This window comes from Garra rufa, chromosome 1 (genome assembly GCF_049309525.1).
Source record: "Garra rufa chromosome 1, GarRuf1.0, whole genome shotgun sequence".
In the NCBI taxonomy this organism is placed as follows: Eukaryota; Metazoa; Chordata; class Actinopteri; order Cypriniformes; family Cyprinidae; genus Garra; species Garra rufa.
The window spans coordinates 105,251,039-105,278,283 of record NC_133361.1 but is presented as its reverse complement, the minus strand read 5'-3'; the positions used below and the strand labels follow the sequence as shown (position 1 = coordinate 105,278,283).

The following is a 27,245-nucleotide window of genomic DNA, read 5'->3' as shown; positions in this document are numbered from 1 at the left end:
GGCTGCTCCAAAAAGTGGGCTATTTAAAGATCAGCCTCCGTAAAAGCCAGCATATTATATAAATAGTGAAGAAAAGGCAAAAGCTTACAGCACCTGGTATTCCCAGGCGGTCTCCCATCCAAGTACTAAGCAGGCCCGACGCTGCTTAGCTTCCGAGATCAGACGAGATCGGGCGCTCTCAGCGCGGTATGGCCGTAAGCGAGGGCTGCTCCAAAAAGTTGGCCATTTAAAGATCAGCCTCCGTAAAAGCCAGCATATTATATAAATAGTGAAGAAAAGGCAAAAGCTTACAGCACCTGGTATTCCCAGGCGGTCTCCCATCCAAGTGTAACAATCGGCCTTATCAGCCGAGTTACAAGACTAAAATGGGGTCAGATTTAACTGTGAGAGATGACTAGTGGTTAAAAGAATGAGACATAAAAGAAGATTGGTTTAAATAGATTTGGTTTATTTACAAGGTTCACATAAAAGACTTTAAAACAACACGATAAAACGAGGTAAACGCTGTTAAAAGAATACAGTTCATTTGTCCATACCCTAAAAACAGTCCAAGAATCCCAGTGTGTTGATAAGTCCAATGTGAGTGTCCACCGGTGTATATACAATCCACAGAAAGTGTAATCCAAAGTTTGCAGGTGGTGAATGGAAAGGTGAGCTCTAAAATTAGCAACTCCTCAATCCAACAGTTTGGTGACTGTCCTTTGTTTGTCATGCTGCTCTCTTATACAGTTGTACTTCCTGCTTTCTGTCATGTGTCTAGTCACATGGCAGGCCAACCATCCATTTTTTAAAGACACACACTCACTTAAAATGTTAAGAGTAATAAAATGGCCTAAAAAACATGTAAAACACTTAAAACTCTATAATACATTTAAATGATTGTAATAAATAGAGCGGTAAAACACGTCTTTCTAAAAGCCAGCATATTATATAAATAGTGAAGAAAAGGCAAAAGCTTACAGCACCTGGTATTCCCAGGCGGTCTCCCATCCAAGTACTAAGCAGGCCCGACGCTGCTTAGCTTCCGAGATCAGACGAGATCGGGCGCTCTCAGCGCGGTATGGCCGTAAGCGAGGGCTGCTCCAAAAAGTGGGCTATTTAAAGATCAGCCTCCGTAAAAGCCAGCATATTATATAAATAGTGAAGAAAAGGCAAAAGCTTACAGCACCTGGTATTCCCAGGCGGTCTCCCATCCAAGTGTAACAATCGGCCTTATCGGCCGAGTTACAAGACTAAAATGGGGTCAGATTTAACTGTGAGAGATGACTAGTGGTTAAAAGAATGAGACATAAAAGAAGATTGGTTTAAATAGATTTGGTTTATTTACAAGGTTCACATAAAAGACTTTAAAACAACACGATAAAATGAGGTAAACGCTGTTAAAAGAATACAGTTTATTTGTCCATACCCTAAAAACAGTCCAAGAATCCCAGTGTGTTGATAAGTCCAATGTGAGTTTCCACCGGTGTATATACAATCCACAGAAAGTGTAATCCAAAGTTTGCAGGTGGTGAATGGAAAGGTGAGCTCTAAAATTAGCAACTCCTCAATCCAACAGTTTGGTGACTGTCCTTTGTTTGTCATGCTGCTCTCTTATACAGTTGTACTTCCTGCTTCCTATCATGTGTCTAGTCACATGGCAGGCCAACCATCCATTTTTTAAAGACACACACTCACTTAAAATGTTAAGAGTAATAAAATGGCCTAAAAAACATGTAAAACACTTAAAACTCTATAATACATTTAAATGATTGTAATAAATAGAGCGGTAAAACACGTCTTTCTAAAAGCCAGCATTTTAAATAAGTAGTGAAGAAAAGGCAAAAGCTTACAGCACCTGGTATTCCCAGGCGGTCTCCCATCCAAGTACTAAGCAGGCCCGACGCTGCTTAGCTTCCAAGATCAGACGAGATCGGGCGCTCTCAGCGCGGTATGGCCGTAAGCCAGGGCTGCTCCAAAAAGTGGGCTATTTAAAGATCAGCCTCCGTAAAAGCCAGCATATTATATAAATAGTGAAGAAAAGGCAAAAGCTTACAGCACCTGGTATTCCCAGGCGGTCTCCCATCCAAGTACTAAACAGGCCCGACGCTGCTTAGCTTCCGAGATCAGACGAGATCGGGCGCTCTCAGCGCGGTATGGCGGTAAGCGAGGGTTGCTCCAAAAAGTGGGCCATTTAAAGATCAGCCTCCGTAAAAGCCAGCATATTATATAAATAGTGAAGAAAAGGCAAAAGCTTACAGCACCTGGTATTCCCAGGCGGTCTCCCATCCAAGTGTAACAATCGGCCTTATCGGCCGAGTTACAAGACTAAAATGGGGTCAGATTTAACTGTGAGAGATGACTAGTGGTTAAAAGAATGAGACATAAAAGAAGATTGGTTTAAATAGATTTGGTTTATTTACAAGGTTCACATAAAAGACTTTAAAACAACACGATAAAATGAGGTAAACGCTGTTAAAAGAATACAGTTCATTTGTCCATACCCTAAAAACAGTCCAAGAATCCCAGTGTGTTGATAAGTCCAATGTGAGTGTCCACCGGTGTATATACAATCCACAGAAAGTGTAATCCAAAGTTTGCAGGTGGTGAATGGAAAGGTGAGCTCTAAAATTAGCAACTCCTCAATCCAACAGTTTGGTGACTGTCCTTTGTTTGTCATGCTGCTCTCTTATACAGTTGTACTTCCTGCTTCCTGTCATGTGTCTAGTCACATGGCAGGCCAACCATCCATTTTTTAAAGACACACACTCACTTAAAATGTTAAGAGTAATAAAATGGCCTAAAAAACATGTAAAACACTTAAAACTCTATAATACATTTAAATGATTGTAATAAATAGAGCGGTAAAACACGTCTTTCTAAAAGCCAGCATATTATATAAATAGTGAAGAAAAGACAAAAGCTTACAGCACCTGGTATTCCCAGGCGGTCTCCCATCCAAGTACTAAGCAGGCCCGACGCTGCTTAGCTTCCGAGATCAGACGAGATCGGGCGCTCTCAGCGCGGTATGGCCGTAAGCCAGGGCTGCTCCAAAAAGTGGGCTATTTAAAGATCAGCCTCCGTAAAAGCCAGCATATTATATAAATAGTGAAGAAAAGACAAAAGCTTACAGCACCTGGTATTCCCAGGCGGTCTCCCATCCAAGTACTAAACAGGCCCGACGCTGTTTAGCTTCCGAGATCAGACGAGATCGGGCGCTCTCAGCGCGGTATGGCCGTAAGCGAGGGCTGCTCCAAAAAGTGGGCCATTTACAGATCAGCCTCCGTAAAAGCCAGCATATTATATAAATAGTGAAGAAAAGGCAAAAGCTTACAGCACCTGGTATTCCCAGGCGGTCTCCCATCCAAGTGTAACAATCGGCCTTATCAGCCGAGTTACAAGACTTAAATGGGGTCAGATTTAACTGTGAGAGATGACTAGTGGTTAAAAGAATGAGACATAAAAGAAGATTGGTTTAAATAGATTTGGTTTATTTACAAGGTTCACATAAAAGACTTTAAAACAACACGATAAAACGAGGTAAACGCTGTTAAAAGAATACAGTTCATTTGTCCATACCCTAAAAACAGTCCAAGAATCCCAGTGTGTTGATAAGTCCAATGTGAGTGTCCACCGGTGTATATACAATCCACAGAAAGTGTAATCCAAAGTTTGTAGGTGGTGAATGGAAAGGTGAGCTCTAAAATTAGCAACTCCTCAATCCAACAGTTTGGTGACTGTCCTTTGTTTGTCATGCTGCTCTCTTATACAGTTGTACTTCCTGCTTTCTGTCATGTGTCTAGTCACATGGCAGGCCAACCATCCATTTTTTAAAGACACACACTCACTTAAAATGTTAAGAGTAATAAAATGGCCTAAAAAACATGTAAAACACTTAAAACTCTATAATACATTTAAATGATTGTAATAAATAGAGCGGTAAAACACGTCTTTCTAAAAGCCAGCATATTATATAAATAGTGAAGAAAAGGCAAAAGCTTACAGCACCTGGTATTCCCAGGCGGTCTCCCATCCAAGTACTAAGCAGGCCCGTCGCTGCTTAGCTTCCGAGATCAGACGAGATCGGGCGCTCTCAGCGCAGTATGGCCGTAAGCGAGGGCTGCTCCAAAAAGTGGGCTATTTAAAGATCAGCCTCCGTAAAAGCCAGCATATTATATAAATAGTGAAGAAAAGGCAAAAGCTTACAGCACCTGGTATTCCCAGGCGGTCTCCCATCCAAGTACTAAGCAGGCCCGACGCTGCTTAGCTTCCGAGATCAGACGAGATCGGGCGCTCTCAGCGCAGTATGGCCGTAAGCGAGGGCTGCTCCAAAAAGTGGGCCATTTAAAGATCAGCCTCCGTAAAAGCCAGCATATTATATAAATAGTGAAGAAAAGGCAAAAGCTTACAGCACCTGGTATTCCCAGGCGGTCTCCCATCCAAGTACTAAGCAGGCCCGACGCTGCTTAGCTTCCGAGATCAGACGAGATCGGGCGCTCTCAGCGCGGTATGGCCGTAAGCGAGGGCTGCTCCAAAAAGTGGGCTATTTAAAGATCAGCCTCCGTAAAAGCCAGCATATTATATAAATAGTGAAGAAAAGGCAAAAGCTTACAGCACCTGGTATTCCCAGGCGGTCTCCCATCCAAGTGTAACAATCGGCCTTATCGGCCGAGTTACAAGACTAAAATGGGGTCAGATTTAACTGTGAGAGATGACTAGTGGTTAAAAGAATGAGACATAAAAGAAGATTGGTTCAAATAGATTTGGTTTATTTACAAGGTTCACATAAAAGACTTTAAAACAACACGATAAAATGAGGTAAACGCTGTTAAAAGAATACAGTTCATTTGTCCATACCCTAAAAACAGTCCAAGAATCCCAGTGTGTTGATAAGTCCAATGTGAGTGTCCACCGGTGTATATACAATCCACAGAAAGTGTAATCCAAAGTTTGCAGGTGGTGAATGGAAAGGTGAGCTCTAAAATTAGCAACTCCTCAATCCAACAGTTTGGTGACTGTCCTTTGTTTGTCATGCTGCTCTCTTATACAGTTGTACTTCCTGCTTCCTGTCATGTGTCTAGTCACATGGCAGGCCAACCATCCATTTTTTAAAGACACACACTCACTTAAAATGTTAAGAGTAATAAAATGGCCTAAAAAACATGTAAAACACTTAAAACTCTATAATACATTTAAATGATTGTAATAAATAGAGCGGTAAAACACGTCTTTCTAAAAGCCAGCATATTATATAAATAGTGAAGAAAAGGCAAAAGCTTACAGCACCTGGTATTCCCAGGCGGTCTCCCATCCAAGTGTAACAATCGGCCTTATCGGCCGAGTTACAAATCTAAAATGGGGTCAGATTTAACTGTGAGAGATGACTAGTGGTTAAAAGAATGAGACATAAAAGAAGATTGGTTTAAATAGATTTGGTTTATTTACAAGGTTCACATAAAAGACTTTAAAACAACACGATAAAATGAGGTAAACGCTGTTAAAAGAATACAGTTCATTTGTCCATACCCTAAAAACAGTCCAAGAATCCCAGTGTGTTGATAAGTCCAATGTGAGTTTCCACCGGTGTATATACAATCCACAGAAAGTGTAATCCAAAGTTTGCAGGTGGTGAATGGAAAGGTGAGCTCTAAAATTAGCAACTCCTCAATCCAACAGTTTGGTGACTGTCCTTTGTTTGTCATGCTGCTCTCTTATACAGTTGTACTTCCTGCTTCCTGTCATGTGTCTAGTCACATGGCAGGCCAACCATCCATTTTTTAAAGACACACACTCACTTAAAATGTTAAGAGTAATAAAATGGCCTAAAAAACATGTAAAACACTTAAAACTCTATAATACATTTAAATGATTGTAATAAATAGAGCGGTAAAACACGTCTTTCTAAAAGCCAGCATATTATATAAATAGTGAAGAAAAGGCAAAAGCTTACAGCACCTGGTATTCCCAGGCGGTCTCCCATCCAAGTGTAACAATCGGCCTTATCGGCCGAGTTACAAGACTAAAATGGGGTCAGATTTAACTGTGAGAGATGACTAGTGGTTAAAAGAATGAGACATAAAAGAAGATTGGTTTAAATAGATTTGGTTTATTTACAAGGTTCACATAAAAGACTTTAAAACAACACGATAAAATGAGGTAAACGCTGTTAAAAGAATACAGTTTATTTGTCCATACCCTAAAAACAGTCCAAGAATCCCAGTGTGTTGATAAGTCCAATGTGAGTTTCCACCGGTGTATATACAATCCACAGAAAGTGTAATCCAAAGTTTGCAGGTGGTGAATGGAAAGGTGAGCTCTAAAATTAGCAACTCCTCAATCCAACAGTTTGGTGACTGTCCTTTGTTTGTCATGCTGCTCTCTTATACAGTTGTACTTCCTGCTTCCTATCATGTGTCTAGTCACATGGCAGGCCAACCATCCATTTTTTAAAGACACACACTCACTTAAAATGTTAAGAGTAATAAAATGGCCTAAAAAACATGTAAAACACTTAAAACTCTATAATACATTTAAATGATTGTAATAAATAGAGCGGTAAAACACGTCTTTCTAAAAGCCAGCATTTTAAATAAGTAGTGAAGAAAAGGCAAAAGCTTACAGCACCTGGTATTCCCAGGCGGTCTCCCATCCAAGTACTAAGCAGGCCCGACGCTGCTTAGCTTCCGAGATCAGACGAGATCGGGCACTCTCAGCGCGGTATGGCCGTAAGCCAGGGCTGCTCCAAAAAGTGGGCTATTTAAAGATCAGCCTCCGTAAAAGCCAGCATATTATATAAATAGTGAAGAAAAGGCAAAAGCTTACAGCACCTGGTATTCCCAGGCGGTCTCCCATCCAAGTGTAACAATCGGCCTTATCGGCCGAGTTACAAGACTAAAATGGGGTCAGATTTAACTGTGAGAGATGACTAGTGGTTAAAAGAATGAGACATAAAAGAAGATTGGTTTAAATAGATTTGGTTTATTTACAAGGTTCACATAAAAGACTTTAAAACAACACGATAAAATGAGGTAAACGCTGTTAAAAGAATACAGTTCATTTGTCCATACCCTAAAAACAGTCCAAGAATCCCAGTGTGTTGATAAGTCCAATGTGAGTGTCCACCGGTGTATATACAATCCACAGAAAGTGTAATCCAAAGTTTGCAGGTGGTGAATGGAAAGGTGAGCTCTAAAATTAGCAACTCCTCAATCCAACAGTTTGGTGACTGTCCTTTGTTTGTCATGCTGCTCTCTTATACAGTTGTACTTCCTGCTTCCTGTCATGTGTCTAGTCACATGGCAGGCCAACCATCCATTTTTTAAAGACACACACTCACTTAAAATGTTAAGAGTAATAAAATGGCCTAAAAAACATGTAAAACACTTAAAACTCTATAATACATTTAAATGATTGTAATAAATAGAGCGGTAAAACACGTCTTTCTAAAAGCCAGCATATTATATAAATAGTGAAGAAAAGACAAAAGCTTACAGCACCTGGTATTCCCAGGCGGTCTCCCATCCAAGTACTAAGCAGGCCCGACGCTGCTTAGCTTCCGAGATCAGACGAGATCGGGCGCTCTCAGCGCGGTATGGCCGTAAGCCAGGGCTGCTCCAAAAAGTGGGCTATTTAAAGATCAGCCTCCGTAAAAGCCAGCATATTATATAAATAGTGAAGAAAAGACAAAAGCTTACAGCACCTGGTATTCCCAGGCGGTCTCCCATCCAAGTACTAAACAGGTCCGACGCTGTTTAGCTTCCGAGATCAGACGAGATCGGGCGCTCTCAGCGCGGTATGGCCGTAAGCGAGGGCTGCTCCAAAAAGTGGGCCATTTAAAGATCAGCCTCCGTAAAAGCCAGCATATTATATAAATAGTGAAGAAAAGGCAAAAGCTTACAGCACCTGGTATTCCCAGGCGGTCTCCCATCCAAGTGTAACAATCGGCCTTATCAGCCGAGTTACAAGACTTAAATGGGGTCAGATTTAACTGTGAGAGATGACTAGTGGTTAAAAGAATGAGACATAAAAGAAGATTGGTTTAAATAGATTTGGTTTATTTACAAGGTTCACATAAAAGACTTTAAAACAACACGATAAAACGAGGTAAACGCTGTTAAAAGAATACAGTTCATTTGTCCATACCCTAAAAACAGTCCAAGAATCCCAGTGTGTTGATAAGTCCAATGTGAGTGTCCACCGGTGTATATACAATCCACAGAAAGTGTAATCCAAAGTTTGTAGGTGGTGAATGGAAAGGTGAGCTCTAAAATTAGCAACTCCTCAATCCAACAGTTTGGTGACTGTCCTTTGTTTGTCATGCTGCTCTCTTATACAGTTGTACTTCCTGCTTTCTGTCATGTGTCTAGTCACATGGCAGGCCAACCATCCATTTTTTAAAGACACAAACTCACTTAAAATGTTAAGAGTAATAAAATGGCCTAAAAAACATGTAAAACACTTAAAACTCTATAATACATTTAAATGATTGTAATAAATAGAGCGGTAAAACACGTCTTTCTAAAAGCCAGCATATTATATAAATAGTGAAGAAAAGGCAAAAGCTTACAGCACCTGGTATTCCCAGGCGGTCTCCCATCCAAGTACTAAGCAGGCCCGTCGCTGCTTAGCTTCCGAGATCAGACGAGATCGGGCGCTCTCAGCGCAGTATGGCCGTAAGCGAGGGCTGCTCCAAAAAGTGGGCTATTTAAAGATCAGCCTCCGTAAAATCCAGCATATTATATAAATAGTGAAGAAAAGGCAAAAGCTTACAGCACCTGGTATTCCCAGGCGGTCTCCCATCCAAGTACTAAGCAGGCCCGACGCTGCTTAGCTTCCGAGATCAGACGAGATCGGGCGCTCTCAGCGCAGTATGGCCGTAAGCGAGGGCTGCTCCAAAAAGTGGGCCATTTAAAGATCAGCCTCCGTAAAAGCCAGCATATTATATAAATAGTGAAGAAAAGGCAAAAGCTTACAGCACCTGGTATTCCCAGGCGGTCTCCCATCCAAGTACTAAGCAGGCCCGACGCTGCTTAGCTTCCGAGATCAGACGAGATCAGGCGCTCTCAGCGCGGTATGGCCGTAAGCGAGGGCTGCTCCAAAAAGTGGGCTATTTAAAGATCAGCCTCCGTAAAAGCCAGCATATTATATAAATAGTGAAGAAAAGGCAAAAGCTTACAGCACCTGGTATTCCCAGGCGGTCTCCCATCCAAGTGTAACAATCGGCCTTATCGGCCGAGTTACAAGACTAAAATGGGGTCAGATTTAACTGTGAGAGATGACTAGTGGTTAAAAGAATGAGACATAAAAGAAGATTGGTTTAAATAGATTTGGTTTATTTACAAGGTTCACATAAAAGACTTTAAAACAACACGATAAAATGAGGTAAACGCTGTTAAAAGAATACAGTTTATTTGTCCATACCCTAAAAACAGTCCAAGAATCCCAGTGTGTTGATAAGTCCAATGTGAGTTTCCACCGGTGTATATACAATCCACAGAAAGTGTAATCCAAAGTTTGCAGGTGGTGAATGGAAAGGTGAGCTCTAAAATTAGCAACTCCTCAATCCAACAGTTTGGTGACTGTCCTTTGTTTGTCATGCTGCTCTCTTATACAGTTGTACTTCCTGCTTCCTATCATGTGTCTAGTCACATGGCAGGCCAACCATCCATTTTTTAAAGACACACACTCACTTAAAATGTTAAGAGTAATAAAATGGCCTAAAAAACATGTAAAACACTTAAAACTCTATAATACATTTAAATGATTGTAATAAATAGAGCGGTAAAACACGTCTTTCTAAAAGCCAGCATATTATATAAATAGTGAAGAAAAGGCAAAAGCTTACAGCACCTGGTATTCCCAGGCGGTCTCCCATCCAAGTACTAAGCAGGCCCGACGCTGCTTAGCTTCCGAGATCAGACGAGATCGGGCGCTCTCAGCGCGGTATGGCCGTAAGCGAGGGCTGCTCCAAAAAGTGGGCTATTTAAAGATCAGCCTCCGTAAAAGCCAGCATATTATATAAATAGTGAAGAAAAGGCAAAAGCTTACAGCACCTGGTATTCCCAGGCGGTCTCCCATCCAAGTGTAACAATCGGCCTTATCGGCCGAGTTACAAGACTAAAATGGGGTCAGATTTAACTGTGAGAGATGACTAGTGGTTAAAAGAATGAGACATAAAAGAAGATTGGTTTAAATAGATTTGGTTTATTTACAAGGTTCACATAAAAGACTTTAAAACAACACGATAAAATGAGGTAAACGCTGTTAAAAGAATACAGTTTATTTGTCCATACCCTAAAAACAGTCCAAGAATCCCAGTGTGTTGATAAGTCCAATGTGAGTTTCCACCGGTGTATATACAATCCACAGAAAGTGTAATCCAAAGTTTGGAGGTGGTGAATGGAAAGGTGAGCTCTAAAATTAGCAACTCCTCAATCCAACAGTTTGGTGACTGTCCTTTGTTTGTCATGCTGCTCTCTTATACAGTTGTACTTCCTGCTTCCTATCATGTGTCTACTCACATGGCAGGCCAACCATCCATTTTTTAAAGACACACACTCACTTAAAATGTTAAGAGTAATAAAATGGCCTAAAAAACATGTAAAACACTTAAAACTCTATAATACATTTAAATGATTGTAATAAATAGAGCGGTAAAACACGTCTTTCTAAAAGCCAGCATTTTAAATAAGTAGTGAAGAAAAGGCAAAAGCTTACAGCACCTGGTATTCCCAGGCGGTCTCCCATCCAAGTACTAAGCAGGCCCGACGCTGCTTAGCTTCCGAGATCAGACGAGATCGGGCACTCTCAGCGCGGTATGGCCGTAAGCCAGGGCTGCTCCAAAAAGTGGGCTATTTAAAGATCAGCCTCCGTAAAAGCCAGCATATTATATAAATAGTGAAGAAAAGGCAAAAGCTTACAGCACCTGGTATTCCCAGGCGGTCTCCCATCCAAGTGTAACAATCGGCCTTATCGGCCGAGTTACAAGACTAAAATGGGGTCAGATTTAACTGTGAGAGATGACTAGTGGTTAAAAGAATGAGACATAAAAGAAGATTGGTTTAAATAGATTTGGTTTATTTACAAGGTTCACATAAAAGACTTTAAAACAACACGATAAAATGAGGTAAACGCTGTTAAAAGAATACAGTTCATTTGTCCATACCCTAAAAACAGTCCAAGAATCCCAGTGTGTTGATAAGTCCAATGTGAGTGTCCACCGGTGTATATACAATCCACAGAAAGTGTAATCCAAAGTTTGCAGGTGGTGAATGGAAAGGTGAGCTCTAAAATTAGCAACTCCTCAATCCAACAGTTTGGTGACTGTCCTTTGTTTGTCATGCTGCTCTCTTATACAGTTGTACTTCCTGCTTCCTGTCATGTGTCTAGTCACATGGCAGGCCAACCATCCATTTTTTAAAGACACACACTCACTTAAAATGTTAAGAGTAATAAAATGGCCTAAAAAACATGTAAAACACTTAAAACTCTATAATACATTTAAATGATTGTAATAAATAGAGCGGTAAAACACGTCTTTCTAAAAGCCAGCATATTATATAAATAGTGAAGAAAAGACAAAAGCTTACAGCACCTGGTATTCCCAGGCGGTCTCCCATCCAAGTACTAAGCAGGCCCGACGCTGCTTAGCTTCCGAGATCAGACGAGATCGGGCGCTCTCAGCGCGGTATGGCCGTAAGCCAGGGCTGCTCCAAAAAGTGGGCTATTTAAAGATCAGCCTCCGTAAAAGCCAGCATATTATATAAATAGTGAAGAAAAGACAAAAGCTTACAGCACCTGGTATTCCCAGGCGGTCTCCCATCCAAGTACTAAACAGGTCCGACGCTGTTTAGCTTCCGAGATCAGACGAGATCGGGCGCTCTCAGCGCGGTATGGCCGTAAGCGAGGGCTGCTCCAAAAAGTGGGCCATTTAAAGATCAGCCTCCGTAAAAGCCAGCATATTATATAAATAGTGAAGAAAAGGCAAAAGCTTACAGCACCTGGTATTCCCAGGCGGTCTCCCATCCAAGTGTAACAATCGGCCTTATCAGCCGAGTTACAAGACTTAAATGGGGTCAGATTTAACTGTGAGAGATGACTAGTGGTTAAAAGAATGAGACATAAAAGAAGATTGGTTTAAATAGATTTGGTTTATTTACAAGGTTCACATAAAAGACTTTAAAACAACACGATAAAACGAGGTAAACGCTGTTAAAAGAATACAGTTCATTTGTCCATACCCTAAAAACAGTCCAAGAATCCCAGTGTGTTGATAAGTCCAATGTGAGTGTCCACCGGTGTATATACAATCCACAGAAAGTGTAATCCAAAGTTTGTAGGTGGTGAATGGAAAGGTGAGCTCTAAAATTAGCAACTCCTCAATCCAACAGTTTGGTGACTGTCCTTTGTTTGTCATGCTGCTCTCTTATACAGTTGTACTTCCTGCTTTCTGTCATGTGTCTAGTCACATGGCAGGCCAACCATCCATTTTTTAAAGACACAAACTCACTTAAAATGTTAAGAGTAATAAAATGGCCTAAAAAACATGTAAAACACTTAAAACTCTATAATACATTTAAATGATTGTAATAAATAGAGCGGTAAAACACGTCTTTCTAAAAGCCAGCATATTATATAAATAGTGAAGAAAAGGCAAAAGCTTACAGCACCTGGTATTCCCAGGCGGTCTCCCATCCAAGTACTAAGCAGGCCCGTCGCTGCTTAGCTTCCGAGATCAGACGAGATCGGGCGCTCTCAGCGCAGTATGGCCGTAAGCGAGGGCTGCTCCAAAAAGTGGGCTATTTAAAGATCAGCCTCCGTAAAATCCAGCATATTATATAAATAGTGAAGAAAAGGCAAAAGCTTACAGCACCTGGTATTCCCAGGCGGTCTCCCATCCAAGTACTAAGCAGGCCCGACGCTGCTTAGCTTCCGAGATCAGACGAGATCGGGCGCTCTCAGCGCAGTATGGCCGTAAGCGAGGGCTGCTCCAAAAAGTGGGCCATTTAAAGATCAGCCTCCGTAAAAGCCAGCATATTATATAAATAGTGAAGAAAAGGCAAAAGCTTACAGCACCTGGTATTCCCAGGCGGTCTCCCATCCAAGTACTAAGCAGGCCCGACGCTGCTTAGCTTCCGAGATCAGACGAGATCAGGCGCTCTCAGCGCGGTATGGCCGTAAGCGAGGGCTGCTCCAAAAAGTGGGCTATTTAAAGATCAGCCTCCGTAAAAGCCAGCATATTATATAAATAGTGAAGAAAAGGCAAAAGCTTACAGCACCTGGTATTCCCAGGCGGTCTCCCATCCAAGTGTAACAATCGGCCTTATCGGCCGAGTTACAAGACTAAAATGGGGTCAGATTTAACTGTGAGAGATGACTAGTGGTTAAAAGAATGAGACATAAAAGAAGATTGGTTTAAATAGATTTGGTTTATTTACAAGGTTCACATAAAAGACTTTAAAACAACACGATAAAATGAGGTAAACGCTGTTAAAAGAATACAGTTTATTTGTCCATACCCTAAAAACAGTCCAAGAATCCCAGTGTGTTGATAAGTCCAATGTGAGTTTCCACCGGTGTATATACAATCCACAGAAAGTGTAATCCAAAGTTTGCAGGTGGTGAATGGAAAGGTGAGCTCTAAAATTAGCAACTCCTCAATCCAACAGTTTGGTGACTGTCCTTTGTTTGTCATGCTGCTCTCTTATACAGTTGTACTTCCTGCTTCCTATCATGTGTCTAGTCACATGGCAGGCCAACCATCCATTTTTTAAAGACACACACTCACTTAAAATGTTAAGAGTAATAAAATGGCCTAAAAAACATGTAAAACACTTAAAACTCTATAATACATTTAAATGATTGTAATAAATAGAGCGGTAAAACACGTCTTTCTAAAAGCCAGCATATTATATAAATAGTGAAGAAAAGGCAAAAGCTTACAGCACCTGGTATTCCCAGGCGGTCTCCCATCCAAGTACTAAGCAGGCCCGACGCTGCTTAGCTTCCGAGATCAGACGAGATCGGGCGCTCTCAGCGCGGTATGGCCGTAAGCGAGGGCTGCTCCAAAAAGTGGGCTATTTAAAGATCAGCCTCCGTAAAAGCCAGCATATTATATAAATAGTGAAGAAAAGGCAAAAGCTTACAGCACCTGGTATTCCCAGGCGGTCTCCCATCCAAGTGTAACAATCGGCCTTATCGGCCGAGTTACAAGACTAAAATGGGGTCAGATTTAACTGTGAGAGATGACTAGTGGTTAAAAGAATGAGACATAAAAGAAGATTGGTTTAAATAGATTTGGTTTATTTACAAGGTTCACATAAAAGACTTTAAAACAACACGATAAAATGAGGTAAACGCTGTTAAAAGAATACAGTTTATTTGTCCATACCCTAAAAACAGTCCAAGAATCCCAGTGTGTTGATAAGTCCAATGTGAGTTTCCACCGGTGTATATACAATCCACAGAAAGTGTAATCCAAAGTTTGGAGGTGGTGAATGGAAAGGTGAGCTCTAAAATTAGCAACTCCTCAATCCAACAGTTTGGTGACTGTCCTTTGTTTGTCATGCTGCTCTCTTATACAGTTGTACTTCCTGCTTCCTATCATGTGTCTACTCACATGGCAGGCCAACCATCCATTTTTTAAAGACACACACTCACTTAAAATGTTAAGAGTAATAAAATGGCCTAAAAAACATGTAAAACACTTAAAACTCTATAATACATTTAAATGATTGTAATAAATAGAGCGGTAAAACACGTCTTTCTAAAAGCCAGCATTTTAAATAAGTAGTGAAGAAAAGGCAAAAGCTTACAGCACCTGGTATTCCCAGGCGGTCTCCCATCCAAGTACTAAGCAGGCCCGACGCTGCTTAGCTTCCGAGATCAGACGAGATCGGGCGCTCTCAGCGCGGTATGGCCGTAAGCCAGGGCTGCTCCAAAAAGTGGGCTATTTAAAGATCAGCCTCCGTAAAAGCCAGCATATTATATAAATAGTGAAGAAAAGGCAAAAGCTTACAGCACCTGGTATTCCCAGGCGGTCTCCCATCCAAGTACTAAACAGGCCCGACGCTGCTTAGCTTCCGAGATCAGACGAGATCGAGCGCTCTCAGCGCGGTATGGCGGTAAGCGAGGGTTACTCCAAAAAGTGGGCCATTTAAAGATCAGCCTCCGTAAAAGCCAGCATATTATATAAATAGTGAAGAAAAGGCAAAAGCTTACAGCACCTGGTATTCCCAGGCGGTCTCCCATCCAAGTGTAACAATCGGCCTTATCGGCCGAGTTACAAGACTAAAATGGGGTCAGATTTAACTGTGAGAGATGACTAGTGGTTAAAAGAATGAGACATAAAAGAAGATTGGTTTAAATAGATTTGGTTTATTTACAAGGTTCACATAAAAGACTTTAAAACAACACGATAAAACGAGGTAAACGCTGTTAAAAGAATACAGTTCATTTGTCCATACCCTAAAAACAGTCCAAGAATCCCAGTGTGTTGATAAGTCCAATGTGAGTGTCCACCGGTGTATATACAATCCACAGAAAGTGTAATCCAAAGTTTGCAGGTGGTGAATGGAAAGGTGAGCTCTAAAATTAGCAACTCCTCAATCCAACAGTTTGGTGACTGTCCTTTGTTTGTCATGCTGCTCTCTTATACAGTTGTACTTCCTGCTTTCTGTCATGTGTCTAGTCACATGGCAGGCCAACCATCCATTTTTTAAAGACACACACTCACTTAAAATGTTAAGAGTAATAAAATGGCCTAAAAAACATGTAAAACACTTAAAACTCTATAATACATTTAAATGATTGTAATAAATAGAGCGGTAAAACACGTCTTTCTAAAAGCCAGCATATTATATAAATAGTGAAGAAAAGGCAAAAGCTTACAGCACCTGGTATTCCCAGGCGGTCTCCCATCCAAGTACTAAGCAGGCCCGACGCTGCTTAGCTTCCGAGATCAGACGAGATCGGGCGCTCTCAGCGCGGTATGGCCGTAAGCGAGGGCTGCTCCAAAAAGTGGGCTATTTAAAGATCAGCCTCCGTAAAAGCCAGCATATTATATAAATAGTGAAGAAAAGGCAAAAGCTTACAGCACCTGGTATTCCCAGGCGGTCTCCCATCCAAGTGTAACAATCGGCCTTATCGGCCGAGTTACAAGACTAAAATGGGGTCAGATTTAACTGTGAGAGATGACTAGTGGTTAAAAGAATGAGACATAAAAGAAGATTGGTTTAAATAGATTTGGTTTATTTACAAGGTTCACATAAAAGACTTTAAAACAACACGATAAAATGAGGTAAACGCTGTTAAAAGAATACAGTTCATTTGTCCATACCCTAAAAACAGTCCAAGAATCCCAGTGTGTTGATAAGTCCAATGTGAGTGTCCACCGGTGTATATACAATCCACAGAAAGTGTAATCCAAAGTTTGCAGGTGGTGAATGGAAAGGTGAGCTCTAAATTTAGCAACTCCTCAATCCAACAGTTTGGTGACTGTCCTTTGTTTGTCATGCTGCTCTCTTATACAGTTGTACTTCCTGCTTCCTGTCATGTGTCTAGTCACATGGCAGGCCAACCATCCATTTTTTAAAGACACACACTCACTTAAAATGTTAAGAGTAATAAAATGGCCTAAAAAACATGTAAAACACTTAAAACTCTATAATACATTTAAATGATTGTAATAAATAGAGCGGTAAAACACGTCTTTCTAAAAGCCAGCATATTATATAAATAGTGAAGAAAAGACAAAAGCTTACAGCACCTGGTATTCCCAGGCGGTCTCCCATCCAAGTACTAAGCAGGCCCGACGCTGCTTAGCTTCCGAGATCAGACGAGATCGGGCGCTCTCAGCGCGGTATGGCCGTAAGCCAGGGCTGCTCCAAAAAGTGGGCTATTTAAAGATCAGCCTCCGTAAAAGCCAGCATATTATATAAATAGTGAAGAAAAGACAAAAGCTTACAGCACCTGGTATTCCCAGGCGGTCTCCCATCCAAGTACTAAACAGGCCCGACGCTGTTTAGCTTCCGAGATCAGACGAGATCGGGCGCTCTCAGCGCGGTATGGCCGTAAGCGAGGGCTGCTCCAAAAAGTGGGCCATTTACAGATCAGCCTCCGTAAAAGCCAGCATATTATATAAATAGTGAAGAAAAGGCAAAAGCTTACAGCACCTGGTATTCCCAGGCGGTCTCCCATCCAAGTGTAACAATCGGCCTTATCAGCCGAGTTACAAGACTTAAATGGGGTCAGATTTAACTGTGAGAGATGACTAGTGGTTAAAAGAATGAGACATAAAAGAAGATTGGTTTAAATAGATTTGGTTTATTTACAAGGTTCACATAAAAGACTTTAAAACAACACGATAAAACGACGTAAACGCTGTTAAAAGAATACAGTTCATTTGTCCATACCCTAAAAACAGTCCAAGAATCCCAGTGTGTTGATAAGTCCAATGTGAGTGTCCACCGGTGTATATACAATCCACAGAAAGTGTAATCCAAAGTTTGTAGGTGGTGAATGGAAAGGTGAGCTCTAAAATTAGCAACTCCTCAATCCAACAGTTTGGTGACTGTCCTTTGTTTGTCATGCTGCTCTCTTATACAGTTGTACTTCCTGCTTTCTGTCATGTGTCTAGTCACATGGCAGGCCAACCATCCATTTTTTAAAGACACACACTCACTTAAAATGTTAAGAGTAATAAAATGGCCTAAAAAACATGTAAAACACTTAAAACTCTATAATACATTTAAATGATTGTAATAAATAGAGCGGTAAAACACGTCTTTCTAAAAGCCAGCATATTATATAAATAGTGAAGAAAAGGCAAAAGCTTACAGCACCTGGTATTCCCAGGCGGTCTCCCATCCAAGTACTAAGCAGGCCCGTCGCTGCTTAGCTTCCGAGATCAGACGAGATCGGGCGCTCTCAGCGCAGTATGGCCGTAAGCGAGGGCTGCTCCAAAAAGTGGGCTATTTAAAGATCAGCCTCCGTAAAAGCCAGCATATTATATAAATAGTGAAGAAAAGGCAAAAGCTTACAGCACCTGGTATTCCCAGGCGGTCTCCCATCCAAGTACTAAGCAGGCCCGACGCTGCTTAGCTTCCGAGATCAGACGAGATCGGGCGCTCTCAGCGCAGTATGGCCGTAAGCGAGGGCTGCTCCAAAAAGTGGGCCATTTAAAGATCAGCCTCCGTAAAAGCCAGCATATTATATAAATAGTGAAGAAAAGGCAAAAGCTTACAGCACCTGGTATTCCCAGGCGGTCTCCCAACCAAGTACTAAGCAGGCCCGACGCTGCTTAGCTTCCGAGATCAGACGAGATCGGGCGCTCTCAGCGCGGTATGGCCGTAAGCCAGGGCTGCTCCAAAAAGTGGGCTATTTAAAGATCAGCCTCCGTAAAAGCCAGCATATTATATAAATAGTGAAGAAAAGGCAAAAGCTTACAGCACCTGGTATTCCCAGGCGGTCTCCCATCCAAGTGTAACAATCGGCCTTATCGGCCGAGTTACAAGACTAAAATGGGGTCAGATTTAACTGTGAGAGATGACTAGTGGTTAAAAGAATGAGACATAAAAGAAGATTGGTTTAAATAGATTTGGTTTATTTACAAGGTTCACATAAAAGACTTTAAAACAACACGATAAAATGAGGTAAACGCTGTTAAAAGAATACAGTTTATTTGTCCATACCCTAAAAACAGTCCAAGAATCCCAGTGTGTTGATAAGTCCAATGTGAGTTTCCACCGGTGTATATACAATCCACAGAAAGTGTAATCCAAAGTTTGCAGGTGGTGAATGGAAAGGTGAGCTCTAAAATTAGCAACTCCTCAATCCAACAGTTTGGTGACTGTCCTTTGTTTGTCATGCTGCTCTCTTATACAGTTGTACTTCCTGCTTCCTATCATGTGTCTAGTCACATGGCAGGCCAACCATCCATTTTTTAAAGACACACACTCACTTAAAATGTTAAGAGTAATAAAATGGCCTAAAAAACATGTAAAACACTTAAAACTCTATAATACATTTAAATGATTGTAATAAATAGAGCGGTAAAACACGTCTTTCTAAAAGCCAGCATTTTAAATAAGTAGTGAAGAAAAGGCAAAAGCTTACAGCACCTGGTATTCCCAGGCGGTCTCCCATCCAAGTACTAAGCAGGCCCGACGCTGCTTAGCTTCCAAGATCAGACGAGATCGGGCGCTCTCAGCGCGGTATGGCCGTAAGCCAGGGCTGCTCCAAAAAGTGGGCTATTTAAAGATCAGCCTCCGTAAAAGCCAGCATATTATATAAATAGTGAAGAAAAGGCAAAAGCTTACAGCACCTGGTATTCCCAGGCGGTCTCCCATCCAAGTACTAAACAGGCCCGACGCTGCTTAGCTTCCGAGATCAGACGAGATCGGGCGCTCTCAGCGCGGTATGGCGGTAAGCGAGGGTTGCTCCAAAAAGTGGGCCATTTAAAGATCAGCCTCCGTAAAAGCCAGCATATTATATAAATAGTGAAGAAAAGGCAAAAGCTTACAGCACCTGGTATTCCCAGGCGGTCTCCCATCCAAGTGTAACAATCGGCCTTATCGGCCGAGTTACAAGACTAAAATGGGGTCAGATTTAACTGTGAGAGATGACTAGTGGTTAAAAGAATGAGACATAAAAGAAGATTGGTTTAAATAGATTTGGTTTATTTACAAGGTTCACATAAAAGACTTTAAAACAACACGATAAAATGAGGTAAACGCTGTTAAAAGAATACAGTTTATTTGTCCATACCCTAAAAACAGTCCAAGAATCCCAGTGTGTTGATAAGTCCAATGTGAGTTTCCACCGGTGTATATACAATCCACAGAAAGTGTAATCCAAAGTTTGCAGGTGGTGAATGGAAAGGTGAGCTCTAAAATTAGCAACTCCTCAATCCAACAGTTTGGTGACTGTCCTTTGTTTGTCATGCTGCTCTCTTATACAGTTGTACTTCCTGCTTCCTATCATGTGTCTAGTCACATGGCAGGCCAACCATCCATTTTTTAAAGACACACACTCACTTAAAATGTTAAGAGTAATAAAATGGCCTAAAAAACATGTAAAACACTTAAAACTCTATAATACATTTAAATGATTGTAATAAATAGAGCGGTAAAACACGTCTTTCTAAAAGCCAGCATTTTAAATAAGTAGTGAAGAAAAGGCAAAAGCTTACAGCACCTGGTATTCCCAGGCGGTCTCCCATCCAAGTACTAAGCAGGCCCGACGCTGCTTAGCTTCCGAGATCAGACGAGATCGGGCACTCTCAGCGCGGTATGGCCGTAAGCCAGGGCTGCTCCAAAAAGTGGGCTATTTAAAGATCAGCCTCCGTAAAAGCCAGCATATTATATAAATAGTGAAGAAAAGGCAAAAGCTTACAGCACCTGGTATTCCCAGGCGGTCTCCCATCCAAGTGTAACAATCGGCCTTATCGGCCGAGTTACAAGACTAAAATGGGGTCAGATTTAACTGTGAGAGATGACTAGTGGTTAAAAGAATGAGACATAAAAGAAGATTGGTTTAAATAGATTTGGTTTATTTACAAGGTTCACATAAAAGACTTTAAAACAACACGATAAAATGAGGTAAACGCTGTTAAAAGAATACAGTTCATTTGTCCATACCCTAAAAACAGTCCAAGAATCCCAGTGTGTTGATAAGTCCAATGTGAGTGTCCACCGGTGTATATACAATCCACAGAAAGTGTAATCCAAAGTTTGCAGGTGGTGAATGGAAAGGTGAGCTCTAAAATTAGCAACTCCTCAATCCAACAGTTTGGTGACTGTCCTTTGTTTGTCATGCTGCTCTCTTATACAGTTGTACTTCCTGCTTCCTGTCATGTGTCTAGTCACATGGCAGGCCAACCATCCATTTTTTAAAGACACACACTCACTTAAAATGTTAAGAGTAATAAAATGGCCTAAAAAACATGTAAAACACTTAAAACTCTATAATACATTTAAATGATTGTAATAAATAGAGCGGTAAAACACGTCTTTCTAAAAGCCAGCATATTATATAAATAGTGAAGAAAAGACAAAAGCTTACAGCACCTGGTATTCCCAGGCGGTCTCCCATCCAAGTACTAAGCAGGCCCGACGCTGCTTAGCTTCCGAGATCAGACGAGATCGGGCGCTCTCAGCGCGGTATGGCCGTAAGCCAGGGCTGCTCCAAAAAGTGGGCTATTTAAAGATCAGCCTCCGTAAAAGCCAGCATATTATATAAATAGTGAAGAAAAGACAAAAGCTTACAGCACCTGGTATTCCCAGGCGGTCTCCCATCCAAGTACTAAACAGGTCCGACGCTGTTTAGCTTCCGAGATCAGACGAGATCGGGCGCTCTCAGCGCGGTATGGCCGTAAGCGAGGGCTGCTCCAAAAAGTGGGCCATTTAAAGATCAGCCTCCGTAAAAGCCAGCATATTATATAAATAGTGAAGAAAAGGCAAAAGCTTACAGCACCTGGTATTCCCAGGCGGTCTCCCATCCAAGTGTAACAATCGGCCTTATCAGCCGAGTTACAAGACTTAAATGGGGTCAGATTTAACTGTGAGAGATGACTAGTGGTTAAAAGAATGAGACATAAAAGAAGATTGGTTTAAATAGATTTGGTTTATTTACAAGGTTCACATAAAAGACTTTAAAACAACACGATAAAACGAGGTAAACGCTGTTAAAAGAATACAGTTCATTTGTCCATACCCTAAAAACAGTCCAAGAATCCCAGTGTGTTGATAAGTCCAATGTGAGTGTCCACCGGTGTATATACAATCCACAGAAAGTGTAATCCAAAGTTTGTAGGTGGTGAATGGAAAGGTGAGCTCTAAAATTAGCAACTCCTCAATCCAACAGTTTGGTGACTGTCCTTTGTTTGTCATGCTGCTCTCTTATACAGTTGTACTTCCTGCTTTCTGTCATGTGTCTAGTCACATGGCAGGCCAACCATCCATTTTTTAAAGACACAAACTCACTTAAAATGTTAAGAGTAATAAAATGGCCTAAAAAACATGTAAAACACTTAAAACTCTATAATACATTTAAATGATTGTAATAAATAGAGCGGTAAAACACGTCTTTCTAAAAGCCAGCATATTATATAAATAGTGAAGAAAAGGCAAAAGCTTACAGCACCTGGTATTCCCAGGCGGTCTCCCATCCAAGTACTAAGCAGGCCCGTCGCTGCTTAGCTTCCGAGATCAGACGAGATCGGGCGCTCTCAGCGCAGTATGGCCGTAAGCGAGGGCTGCTCCAAAAAGTGGGCTATTTAAAGATCAGCCTCCGTAAAATCCAGCATATTATATAAATAGTGAAGAAAAGGCAAAAGCTTACAGCACCTGGTATTCCCAGGCGGTCTCCCATCCAAGTACTAAGCAGGCCCGACGCTGCTTAGCTTCCGAGATCAGACGAGATCGGGCGCTCTCAGCGCAGTATGGCCGTAAGCGAGGGCTGCTCCAAAAAGTGGGCCATTTAAAGATCAGCCTCCGTAAAAGCCAGCATATTATATAAATAGTGAAGAAAAGGCAAAAGCTTACAGCACCTGGTATTCCCAGGCGGTCTCCCATCCAAGTACTAAGCAGGCCCGACGCTGCTTAGCTTCCGAGATCAGACGAGATCAGGCGCTCTCAGCGCGGTATGGCCGTAAGCGAGGGCTGCTCCAAAAAGTGGGCTATTTAAAGATCAGCCTCCGTAAAAGCCAGCATATTATATAAATAGTGAAGAAAAGGCAAAAGCTTACAGCACCTGGTATTCCCAGGCGGTCTCCCATCCAAGTGTAACAATCGGCCTTATCGGCCGAGTTACAAGACTAAAATGGGGTCAGATTTAACTGTGAGAGATGACTAGTGGTTAAAAGAATGAGACATAAAAGAAGATTGGTTTAAATAGATTTGGTTTATTTACAAGGTTCACATAAAAGACTTTAAAACAACACGATAAAATGAGGTAAACGCTGTTAAAAGAATACAGTTTATTTGTCCATACCCTAAAAACAGTCCAAGAATCCCAGTGTGTTGATAAGTCCAATGTGAGTTTCCACCGGTGTATATACAATCCACAGAAAGTGTAATCCAAAGTTTGCAGGTGGTGAATGGAAAGGTGAGCTCTAAAATTAGCAACTCCTCAATCCAACAGTTTGGTGACTGTCCTTTGTTTGTCATGCTGCTCTCTTATACAGTTGTACTTCCTGCTTCCTATCATGTGTCTAGTCACATGGCAGGCCAACCATCCATTTTTTAAAGACACACACTCACTTAAAATGTTAAGAGTAATAAAATGGCCTAAAAAACATGTAAAACACTTAAAACTCTATAATACATTTAAATGATTGTAATAAATAGAGCGGTAAAACACGTCTTTCTAAAAGCCAGCATATTATATAAATAGTGAAGAAAAGGCAAAAGCTTACAGCACCTGGTATTCCCAGGCGGTCTCCCATCCAAGTACTAAGCAGGCCCGACGCTGCTTAGCTTCCGAGATCAGACGAGATCGGGCGCTCTCAGCGCGGTATGGCCGTAAGCGAGGGCTGCTCCAAAAAGTGGGCTATTTAAAGATCAGCCTCCGTAAAAGCCAGCATATTATATAAATAGTGAAGAAAAGGCAAAAGCTTACAGCACCTGGTATTCCCAGGCGGTCTCCCATCCAAGTGTAACAATCGGCCTTATCGGCCGAGTTACAAGACTAAAATGGGGTCAGATTTAACTGTGAGAGATGACTAGTGGTTAAAAGAATGAGACATAAAAGAAGATTGGTTTAAATAGATTTGGTTTATTTACAAGGTTCACATAAAAGACTTTAAAACAACACGATAAAATGAGGTAAACGCTGTTAAAAGAATACAGTTTATTTGTCCATACCCTAAAAACAGTCCAAGAATCCCAGTGTGTTGATAAGTCCAATGTGAGTTTCCACCGGTGTATATACAATCCACAGAAAGTGTAATCCAAAGTTTGGAGGTGGTGAATGGAAAGGTGAGCTCTAAAATTAGCAACTCCTCAATCCAACAGTTTGGTGACTGTCCTTTGTTTGTCATGCTGCTCTCTTATACAGTTGTACTTCCTGCTTCCTATCATGTGTCTACTCACATGGCAGGCCAACCATCCATTTTTTAAAGACACACACTCACTTAAAATGTTAAGAGTAATAAAATGGCCTAAAAAACATGTAAAACACTTAAAACTCTATAATACATTTAAATGATTGTAATAAATAGAGCGGTAAAACACGTCTTTCTAAAAGCCAGCATTTTAAATAAGTAGTGAAGAAAAGGCAAAAGCTTACAGCACCTGGTATTCCCAGGCGGTCTCCCATCCAAGTACTAAGCAGGCCCGACGCTGCTTAGCTTCCGAGATCAGACGAGATCGGGCACTCTCAGCGCGGTATGGCCGTAAGCCAGGGCTGCTCCAAAAAGTGGGCTATTTAAAGATCAGCCTCCGTAAAAGCCAGCATATTATATAAATAGTGAAGAAAAGGCAAAAGCTTACAGCACCTGGTATTCCCAGGCGGTCTCCCATCCAAGTGTAACAATCGGCCTTATCGGCCGAGTTACAAGACTAAAATGGGGTCAGATTTAACTGTGAGAGATGACTAGTGGTTAAAAGAATGAGACATAAAAGAAGATTGGTTTAAATAGATTTGGTTTATTTACAAGGTTCACATAAAAGACTTTAAAACAACACGATAAAATGAGGTAAACGCTGTTAAAAGAATACAGTTCATTTGTCCATACCCTAAAAACAGTCCAAGAATCCCAGTGTGTTGATAAGTCCAATGTGAGTGTCCACCGGTGTATATACAATCCACAGAAAGTGTAATCCAAAGTTTGCAGGTGGTGAATGGAAAGGTGAGCTCTAAAATTAGCAACTCCTCAATCCAACAGTTTGGTGACTGTCCTTTGTTTGTCATGCTGCTCTCTTATACAGTTGTACTTCCTGCTTCCTGTCATGTGTCTAGTCACATGGCAGGCCAACCATCCATTTTTTAAAGACACACACTCACTTAAAATGTTAAGAGTAATAAAATGGCCTAAAAAACATGTAAAACACTTAAAACTCTATAATACATTTAAATGATTGTAATAAATAGAGCGGTAAAACACGTCTTTCTAAAAGCCAGCATATTATATAAATAGTGAAGAAAAGACAAAAGCTTACAGCACCTGGTATTCCCAGGCGGTCTCCCATCCAAGTACTAAGCAGGCCCGACGCTGCTTAGCTTCCGAGATCAGACGAGATCGGGCGCTCTCAGCGCGGTATGGCCGTAAGCCAGGGCTGCTCCAAAAAGTGGGCTATTTAAAGATCAGCCTCCGTAAAAGCCAGCATATTATATAAATAGTGAAGAAAAGACAAAAGCTTACAGCACCTGGTATTCCCAGGCGGTCTCCCATCCAAGTACTAAACAGGTCCGACGCTGTTTAGCTTCCGAGATCAGACGAGATCGGGCGCTCTCAGCGCGGTATGGCCGTAAGCGAGGGCTGCTCCAAAAAGTGGGCCATTTAAAGATCAGCCTCCGTAAAAGCCAGCATATTATATAAATAGTGAAGAAAAGGCAAAAGCTTACAGCACCTGGTATTCCCAGGCGGTCTCCCATCCAAGTGTAACAATCGGCCTTATCAGCCGAGTTACAAGACTTAAATGGGGTCAGATTTAACTGTGAGAGATGACTAGTGGTTAAAAGAATGAGACATAAAAGAAGATTGGTTTAAATAGATTTGGTTTATTTACAAGGTTCACATAAAAGACTTTAAAACAACACGATAAAACGAGGTAAACGCTGTTAAAAGAATACAGTTCATTTGTCCATACCCTAAAAACAGTCCAAGAATCCCAGTGTGTTGATAAGTCCAATGTGAGTGTCCACCGGTGTATATACAATCCACAGAAAGTGTAATCCAAAGTTTGTAGGTGGTGAATGGAAAGGTGAGCTCTAAAATTAGCAACTCCTCAATCCAACAGTTTGGTGACTGTCCTTTGTTTGTCATGCTGCTCTCTTATACAGTTGTACTTCCTGCTTTCTGTCATGTGTCTAGTCACATGGCAGGCCAACCATCCATTTTTTAAAGACACAAACTCACTTAAAATGTTAAGAGTAATAAAATGGCCTAAAAAACATGTAAAACACTTAAAACTCTATAATACATTTAAATGATTGTAATAAATAGAGCGGTAAAACACGTCTTTCTAAAAGCCAGCATATTATATAAATAGTGAAGAAAAGGCAAAAGCTTACAGCACCTGGTATTCCCAGGCGGTCTCCCATCCAAGTACTAAGCAGGCCCGTCGCTGCTTAGCTTCCGAGATCAGACGAGATCGGGCGCTCTCAGCGCAGTATGGCCGTAAGCGAGGGCTGCTCCAAAAAGTGGGCTATTTAAAGATCAGCCTCCGTAAAATCCAGCATATTATATAAATAGTGAAGAAAAGGCAAAAGCTTACAGCACCTGGTATTCCCAGGCGGTCTCCCATCCAAGTACTAAGCAGGCCCGACGCTGCTTAGCTTCCGAGATCAGACGAGATCGGGCGCTCTCAGCGCAGTATGGCCGTAAGCGAGGGCTGCTCCAAAAAGTGGGCCATTTAAAGATCAGCCTCCGTAAAAGCCAGCATATTATATAAATAGTGAAGAAAAGGCAAAAGCTTACAGCACCTGGTATTCCCAGGCGGTCTCCCATCCAAGTACTAAGCAGGCCCGACGCTGCTTAGCTTCCGAGATCAGACGAGATCAGGCGCTCTCAGCGCGGTATGGCCGTAAGCGAGGGCTGCTCCAAAAAGTGGGCTATTTAAAGATCAGCCTCCGTAAAAGCCAGCATATTATATAAATAGTGAAGAAAAGGCAAAAGCTTACAGCACCTGGTATTCCCAGGCGGTCTCCCATCCAAGTGTAACAATCGGCCTTATCGGCCGAGTTACAAGACTAAAATGGGGTCAGATTTAACTGTGAGAGATGACTAGTGGTTAAAAGAATGAGACATAAAAGAAGATTGGTTTAAATAGATTTGGTTTATTTACAAGGTTCACATAAAAGACTTTAAAACAACACGATAAAATGAGGTAAACGCTGTTAAAAGAATACAGTTTATTTGTCCATACCCTAAAAACAGTCCAAGAATCCCAGTGTGTTGATAAGTCCAATGTGAGTTTCCACCGGTGTATATACAATCCACAGAAAGTGTAATCCAAAGTTTGCAGGTGGTGAATGGAAAGGTGAGCTCTAAAATTAGCAACTCCTCAATCCAACAGTTTGGTGACTGTCCTTTGTTTGTCATGCTG

General features: G+C 41.4%; 46 non-coding genes across 46 annotated transcripts; all 46 read right to left on the bottom strand.

The window, feature by feature from the left end:
* Nucleotides 1–81: 81 nt before the first annotated feature.
* On the bottom strand, nucleotides 82–200 carry LOC141301570 (5S ribosomal RNA). The gene has a single exon (XR_012342194.1). It is a non-coding gene; the product is annotated as a 5S ribosomal RNA (ribosomal RNA).
* A 753-nt stretch (nucleotides 201–953) lies between these two features.
* On the bottom strand, nucleotides 954–1,072 carry LOC141301563 (5S ribosomal RNA). The gene has a single exon (XR_012342193.1). It is a non-coding gene; the product is annotated as a 5S ribosomal RNA (ribosomal RNA).
* Nucleotides 1,073–1,825: 753 nt separating this feature from the next.
* LOC141317970 (5S ribosomal RNA) lies at nucleotides 1,826–1,944 on the bottom strand. The gene has a single exon (XR_012352315.1). It is a non-coding gene; the product is annotated as a 5S ribosomal RNA (ribosomal RNA).
* An 84-nt stretch (nucleotides 1,945–2,028) lies between these two features.
* On the bottom strand, nucleotides 2,029–2,147 carry LOC141318021 (5S ribosomal RNA). Its single transcript, XR_012352363.1, has one exon. It is a non-coding gene; the product is annotated as a 5S ribosomal RNA (ribosomal RNA).
* Nucleotides 2,148–2,900: 753 nt separating this feature from the next.
* Nucleotides 2,901–3,019, bottom strand: LOC141301555 (5S ribosomal RNA). The gene has a single exon (XR_012342192.1). It is a non-coding gene; the product is annotated as a 5S ribosomal RNA (ribosomal RNA).
* An 84-nt stretch (nucleotides 3,020–3,103) lies between these two features.
* LOC141310790 (5S ribosomal RNA) lies at nucleotides 3,104–3,222 on the bottom strand. Its single transcript, XR_012348273.1, has one exon. It is a non-coding gene; the product is annotated as a 5S ribosomal RNA (ribosomal RNA).
* Nucleotides 3,223–3,975: 753 nt separating this feature from the next.
* On the bottom strand, nucleotides 3,976–4,094 carry LOC141318444 (5S ribosomal RNA). Its single transcript, XR_012352761.1, has one exon. It is a non-coding gene; the product is annotated as a 5S ribosomal RNA (ribosomal RNA).
* Nucleotides 4,095–4,178: 84 nt separating this feature from the next.
* On the bottom strand, nucleotides 4,179–4,297 carry LOC141317671 (5S ribosomal RNA). The gene has a single exon (XR_012352035.1). It is a non-coding gene; the product is annotated as a 5S ribosomal RNA (ribosomal RNA).
* An 84-nt stretch (nucleotides 4,298–4,381) lies between these two features.
* LOC141301550 (5S ribosomal RNA) lies at nucleotides 4,382–4,500 on the bottom strand. The gene has a single exon (XR_012342191.1). It is a non-coding gene; the product is annotated as a 5S ribosomal RNA (ribosomal RNA).
* A 2,091-nt stretch (nucleotides 4,501–6,591) lies between these two features.
* On the bottom strand, nucleotides 6,592–6,710 carry LOC141317339 (5S ribosomal RNA). Its single transcript, XR_012351782.1, has one exon. It is a non-coding gene; the product is annotated as a 5S ribosomal RNA (ribosomal RNA).
* Nucleotides 6,711–7,463: 753 nt separating this feature from the next.
* LOC141301542 (5S ribosomal RNA) lies at nucleotides 7,464–7,582 on the bottom strand. Its single transcript, XR_012342190.1, has one exon. It is a non-coding gene; the product is annotated as a 5S ribosomal RNA (ribosomal RNA).
* Nucleotides 7,583–7,666: 84 nt separating this feature from the next.
* On the bottom strand, nucleotides 7,667–7,785 carry LOC141317620 (5S ribosomal RNA). The gene has a single exon (XR_012351987.1). It is a non-coding gene; the product is annotated as a 5S ribosomal RNA (ribosomal RNA).
* A 753-nt stretch (nucleotides 7,786–8,538) lies between these two features.
* LOC141318443 (5S ribosomal RNA) lies at nucleotides 8,539–8,657 on the bottom strand. Its single transcript, XR_012352760.1, has one exon. It is a non-coding gene; the product is annotated as a 5S ribosomal RNA (ribosomal RNA).
* An 84-nt stretch (nucleotides 8,658–8,741) lies between these two features.
* LOC141317670 (5S ribosomal RNA) lies at nucleotides 8,742–8,860 on the bottom strand. Its single transcript, XR_012352034.1, has one exon. It is a non-coding gene; the product is annotated as a 5S ribosomal RNA (ribosomal RNA).
* An 84-nt stretch (nucleotides 8,861–8,944) lies between these two features.
* LOC141317626 (5S ribosomal RNA) lies at nucleotides 8,945–9,063 on the bottom strand. The gene has a single exon (XR_012351993.1). It is a non-coding gene; the product is annotated as a 5S ribosomal RNA (ribosomal RNA).
* Nucleotides 9,064–9,816: 753 nt separating this feature from the next.
* Nucleotides 9,817–9,935, bottom strand: LOC141301535 (5S ribosomal RNA). The gene has a single exon (XR_012342188.1). It is a non-coding gene; the product is annotated as a 5S ribosomal RNA (ribosomal RNA).
* A 753-nt stretch (nucleotides 9,936–10,688) lies between these two features.
* Nucleotides 10,689–10,807, bottom strand: LOC141317331 (5S ribosomal RNA). The gene has a single exon (XR_012351779.1). It is a non-coding gene; the product is annotated as a 5S ribosomal RNA (ribosomal RNA).
* Nucleotides 10,808–11,560: 753 nt separating this feature from the next.
* On the bottom strand, nucleotides 11,561–11,679 carry LOC141301522 (5S ribosomal RNA). Its single transcript, XR_012342185.1, has one exon. It is a non-coding gene; the product is annotated as a 5S ribosomal RNA (ribosomal RNA).
* An 84-nt stretch (nucleotides 11,680–11,763) lies between these two features.
* On the bottom strand, nucleotides 11,764–11,882 carry LOC141317618 (5S ribosomal RNA). The gene has a single exon (XR_012351985.1). It is a non-coding gene; the product is annotated as a 5S ribosomal RNA (ribosomal RNA).
* Nucleotides 11,883–12,635: 753 nt separating this feature from the next.
* Nucleotides 12,636–12,754, bottom strand: LOC141318442 (5S ribosomal RNA). Its single transcript, XR_012352759.1, has one exon. It is a non-coding gene; the product is annotated as a 5S ribosomal RNA (ribosomal RNA).
* An 84-nt stretch (nucleotides 12,755–12,838) lies between these two features.
* On the bottom strand, nucleotides 12,839–12,957 carry LOC141317669 (5S ribosomal RNA). The gene has a single exon (XR_012352033.1). It is a non-coding gene; the product is annotated as a 5S ribosomal RNA (ribosomal RNA).
* An 84-nt stretch (nucleotides 12,958–13,041) lies between these two features.
* LOC141317624 (5S ribosomal RNA) lies at nucleotides 13,042–13,160 on the bottom strand. The gene has a single exon (XR_012351991.1). It is a non-coding gene; the product is annotated as a 5S ribosomal RNA (ribosomal RNA).
* A 753-nt stretch (nucleotides 13,161–13,913) lies between these two features.
* LOC141301516 (5S ribosomal RNA) lies at nucleotides 13,914–14,032 on the bottom strand. Its single transcript, XR_012342184.1, has one exon. It is a non-coding gene; the product is annotated as a 5S ribosomal RNA (ribosomal RNA).
* A 753-nt stretch (nucleotides 14,033–14,785) lies between these two features.
* LOC141301510 (5S ribosomal RNA) lies at nucleotides 14,786–14,904 on the bottom strand. Its single transcript, XR_012342183.1, has one exon. It is a non-coding gene; the product is annotated as a 5S ribosomal RNA (ribosomal RNA).
* Nucleotides 14,905–14,988: 84 nt separating this feature from the next.
* Nucleotides 14,989–15,107, bottom strand: LOC141318815 (5S ribosomal RNA). The gene has a single exon (XR_012353109.1). It is a non-coding gene; the product is annotated as a 5S ribosomal RNA (ribosomal RNA).
* Nucleotides 15,108–15,860: 753 nt separating this feature from the next.
* LOC141301504 (5S ribosomal RNA) lies at nucleotides 15,861–15,979 on the bottom strand. Its single transcript, XR_012342182.1, has one exon. It is a non-coding gene; the product is annotated as a 5S ribosomal RNA (ribosomal RNA).
* Nucleotides 15,980–16,732: 753 nt separating this feature from the next.
* Nucleotides 16,733–16,851, bottom strand: LOC141301500 (5S ribosomal RNA). The gene has a single exon (XR_012342181.1). It is a non-coding gene; the product is annotated as a 5S ribosomal RNA (ribosomal RNA).
* An 84-nt stretch (nucleotides 16,852–16,935) lies between these two features.
* LOC141310779 (5S ribosomal RNA) lies at nucleotides 16,936–17,054 on the bottom strand. The gene has a single exon (XR_012348262.1). It is a non-coding gene; the product is annotated as a 5S ribosomal RNA (ribosomal RNA).
* A 753-nt stretch (nucleotides 17,055–17,807) lies between these two features.
* LOC141318440 (5S ribosomal RNA) lies at nucleotides 17,808–17,926 on the bottom strand. Its single transcript, XR_012352757.1, has one exon. It is a non-coding gene; the product is annotated as a 5S ribosomal RNA (ribosomal RNA).
* Nucleotides 17,927–18,010: 84 nt separating this feature from the next.
* Nucleotides 18,011–18,129, bottom strand: LOC141317668 (5S ribosomal RNA). The gene has a single exon (XR_012352032.1). It is a non-coding gene; the product is annotated as a 5S ribosomal RNA (ribosomal RNA).
* An 84-nt stretch (nucleotides 18,130–18,213) lies between these two features.
* On the bottom strand, nucleotides 18,214–18,332 carry LOC141315857 (5S ribosomal RNA). The gene has a single exon (XR_012351163.1). It is a non-coding gene; the product is annotated as a 5S ribosomal RNA (ribosomal RNA).
* Nucleotides 18,333–19,085: 753 nt separating this feature from the next.
* Nucleotides 19,086–19,204, bottom strand: LOC141317968 (5S ribosomal RNA). Its single transcript, XR_012352313.1, has one exon. It is a non-coding gene; the product is annotated as a 5S ribosomal RNA (ribosomal RNA).
* Nucleotides 19,205–19,288: 84 nt separating this feature from the next.
* LOC141318020 (5S ribosomal RNA) lies at nucleotides 19,289–19,407 on the bottom strand. Its single transcript, XR_012352362.1, has one exon. It is a non-coding gene; the product is annotated as a 5S ribosomal RNA (ribosomal RNA).
* A 753-nt stretch (nucleotides 19,408–20,160) lies between these two features.
* Nucleotides 20,161–20,279, bottom strand: LOC141317323 (5S ribosomal RNA). Its single transcript, XR_012351777.1, has one exon. It is a non-coding gene; the product is annotated as a 5S ribosomal RNA (ribosomal RNA).
* Nucleotides 20,280–21,032: 753 nt separating this feature from the next.
* LOC141301495 (5S ribosomal RNA) lies at nucleotides 21,033–21,151 on the bottom strand. Its single transcript, XR_012342180.1, has one exon. It is a non-coding gene; the product is annotated as a 5S ribosomal RNA (ribosomal RNA).
* An 84-nt stretch (nucleotides 21,152–21,235) lies between these two features.
* LOC141317617 (5S ribosomal RNA) lies at nucleotides 21,236–21,354 on the bottom strand. The gene has a single exon (XR_012351984.1). It is a non-coding gene; the product is annotated as a 5S ribosomal RNA (ribosomal RNA).
* A 753-nt stretch (nucleotides 21,355–22,107) lies between these two features.
* LOC141318439 (5S ribosomal RNA) lies at nucleotides 22,108–22,226 on the bottom strand. The gene has a single exon (XR_012352756.1). It is a non-coding gene; the product is annotated as a 5S ribosomal RNA (ribosomal RNA).
* Nucleotides 22,227–22,310: 84 nt separating this feature from the next.
* Nucleotides 22,311–22,429, bottom strand: LOC141317667 (5S ribosomal RNA). The gene has a single exon (XR_012352031.1). It is a non-coding gene; the product is annotated as a 5S ribosomal RNA (ribosomal RNA).
* Nucleotides 22,430–22,513: 84 nt separating this feature from the next.
* LOC141317623 (5S ribosomal RNA) lies at nucleotides 22,514–22,632 on the bottom strand. The gene has a single exon (XR_012351990.1). It is a non-coding gene; the product is annotated as a 5S ribosomal RNA (ribosomal RNA).
* A 753-nt stretch (nucleotides 22,633–23,385) lies between these two features.
* LOC141301487 (5S ribosomal RNA) lies at nucleotides 23,386–23,504 on the bottom strand. Its single transcript, XR_012342179.1, has one exon. It is a non-coding gene; the product is annotated as a 5S ribosomal RNA (ribosomal RNA).
* A 753-nt stretch (nucleotides 23,505–24,257) lies between these two features.
* Nucleotides 24,258–24,376, bottom strand: LOC141317317 (5S ribosomal RNA). Its single transcript, XR_012351776.1, has one exon. It is a non-coding gene; the product is annotated as a 5S ribosomal RNA (ribosomal RNA).
* A 753-nt stretch (nucleotides 24,377–25,129) lies between these two features.
* LOC141301481 (5S ribosomal RNA) lies at nucleotides 25,130–25,248 on the bottom strand. The gene has a single exon (XR_012342178.1). It is a non-coding gene; the product is annotated as a 5S ribosomal RNA (ribosomal RNA).
* An 84-nt stretch (nucleotides 25,249–25,332) lies between these two features.
* On the bottom strand, nucleotides 25,333–25,451 carry LOC141317616 (5S ribosomal RNA). The gene has a single exon (XR_012351983.1). It is a non-coding gene; the product is annotated as a 5S ribosomal RNA (ribosomal RNA).
* A 753-nt stretch (nucleotides 25,452–26,204) lies between these two features.
* On the bottom strand, nucleotides 26,205–26,323 carry LOC141318438 (5S ribosomal RNA). The gene has a single exon (XR_012352755.1). It is a non-coding gene; the product is annotated as a 5S ribosomal RNA (ribosomal RNA).
* Nucleotides 26,324–26,407: 84 nt separating this feature from the next.
* On the bottom strand, nucleotides 26,408–26,526 carry LOC141317666 (5S ribosomal RNA). The gene has a single exon (XR_012352030.1). It is a non-coding gene; the product is annotated as a 5S ribosomal RNA (ribosomal RNA).
* Nucleotides 26,527–26,610: 84 nt separating this feature from the next.
* LOC141317622 (5S ribosomal RNA) lies at nucleotides 26,611–26,729 on the bottom strand. Its single transcript, XR_012351989.1, has one exon. It is a non-coding gene; the product is annotated as a 5S ribosomal RNA (ribosomal RNA).
* Nucleotides 26,730–27,245: the final 516 nt, after the last annotated feature.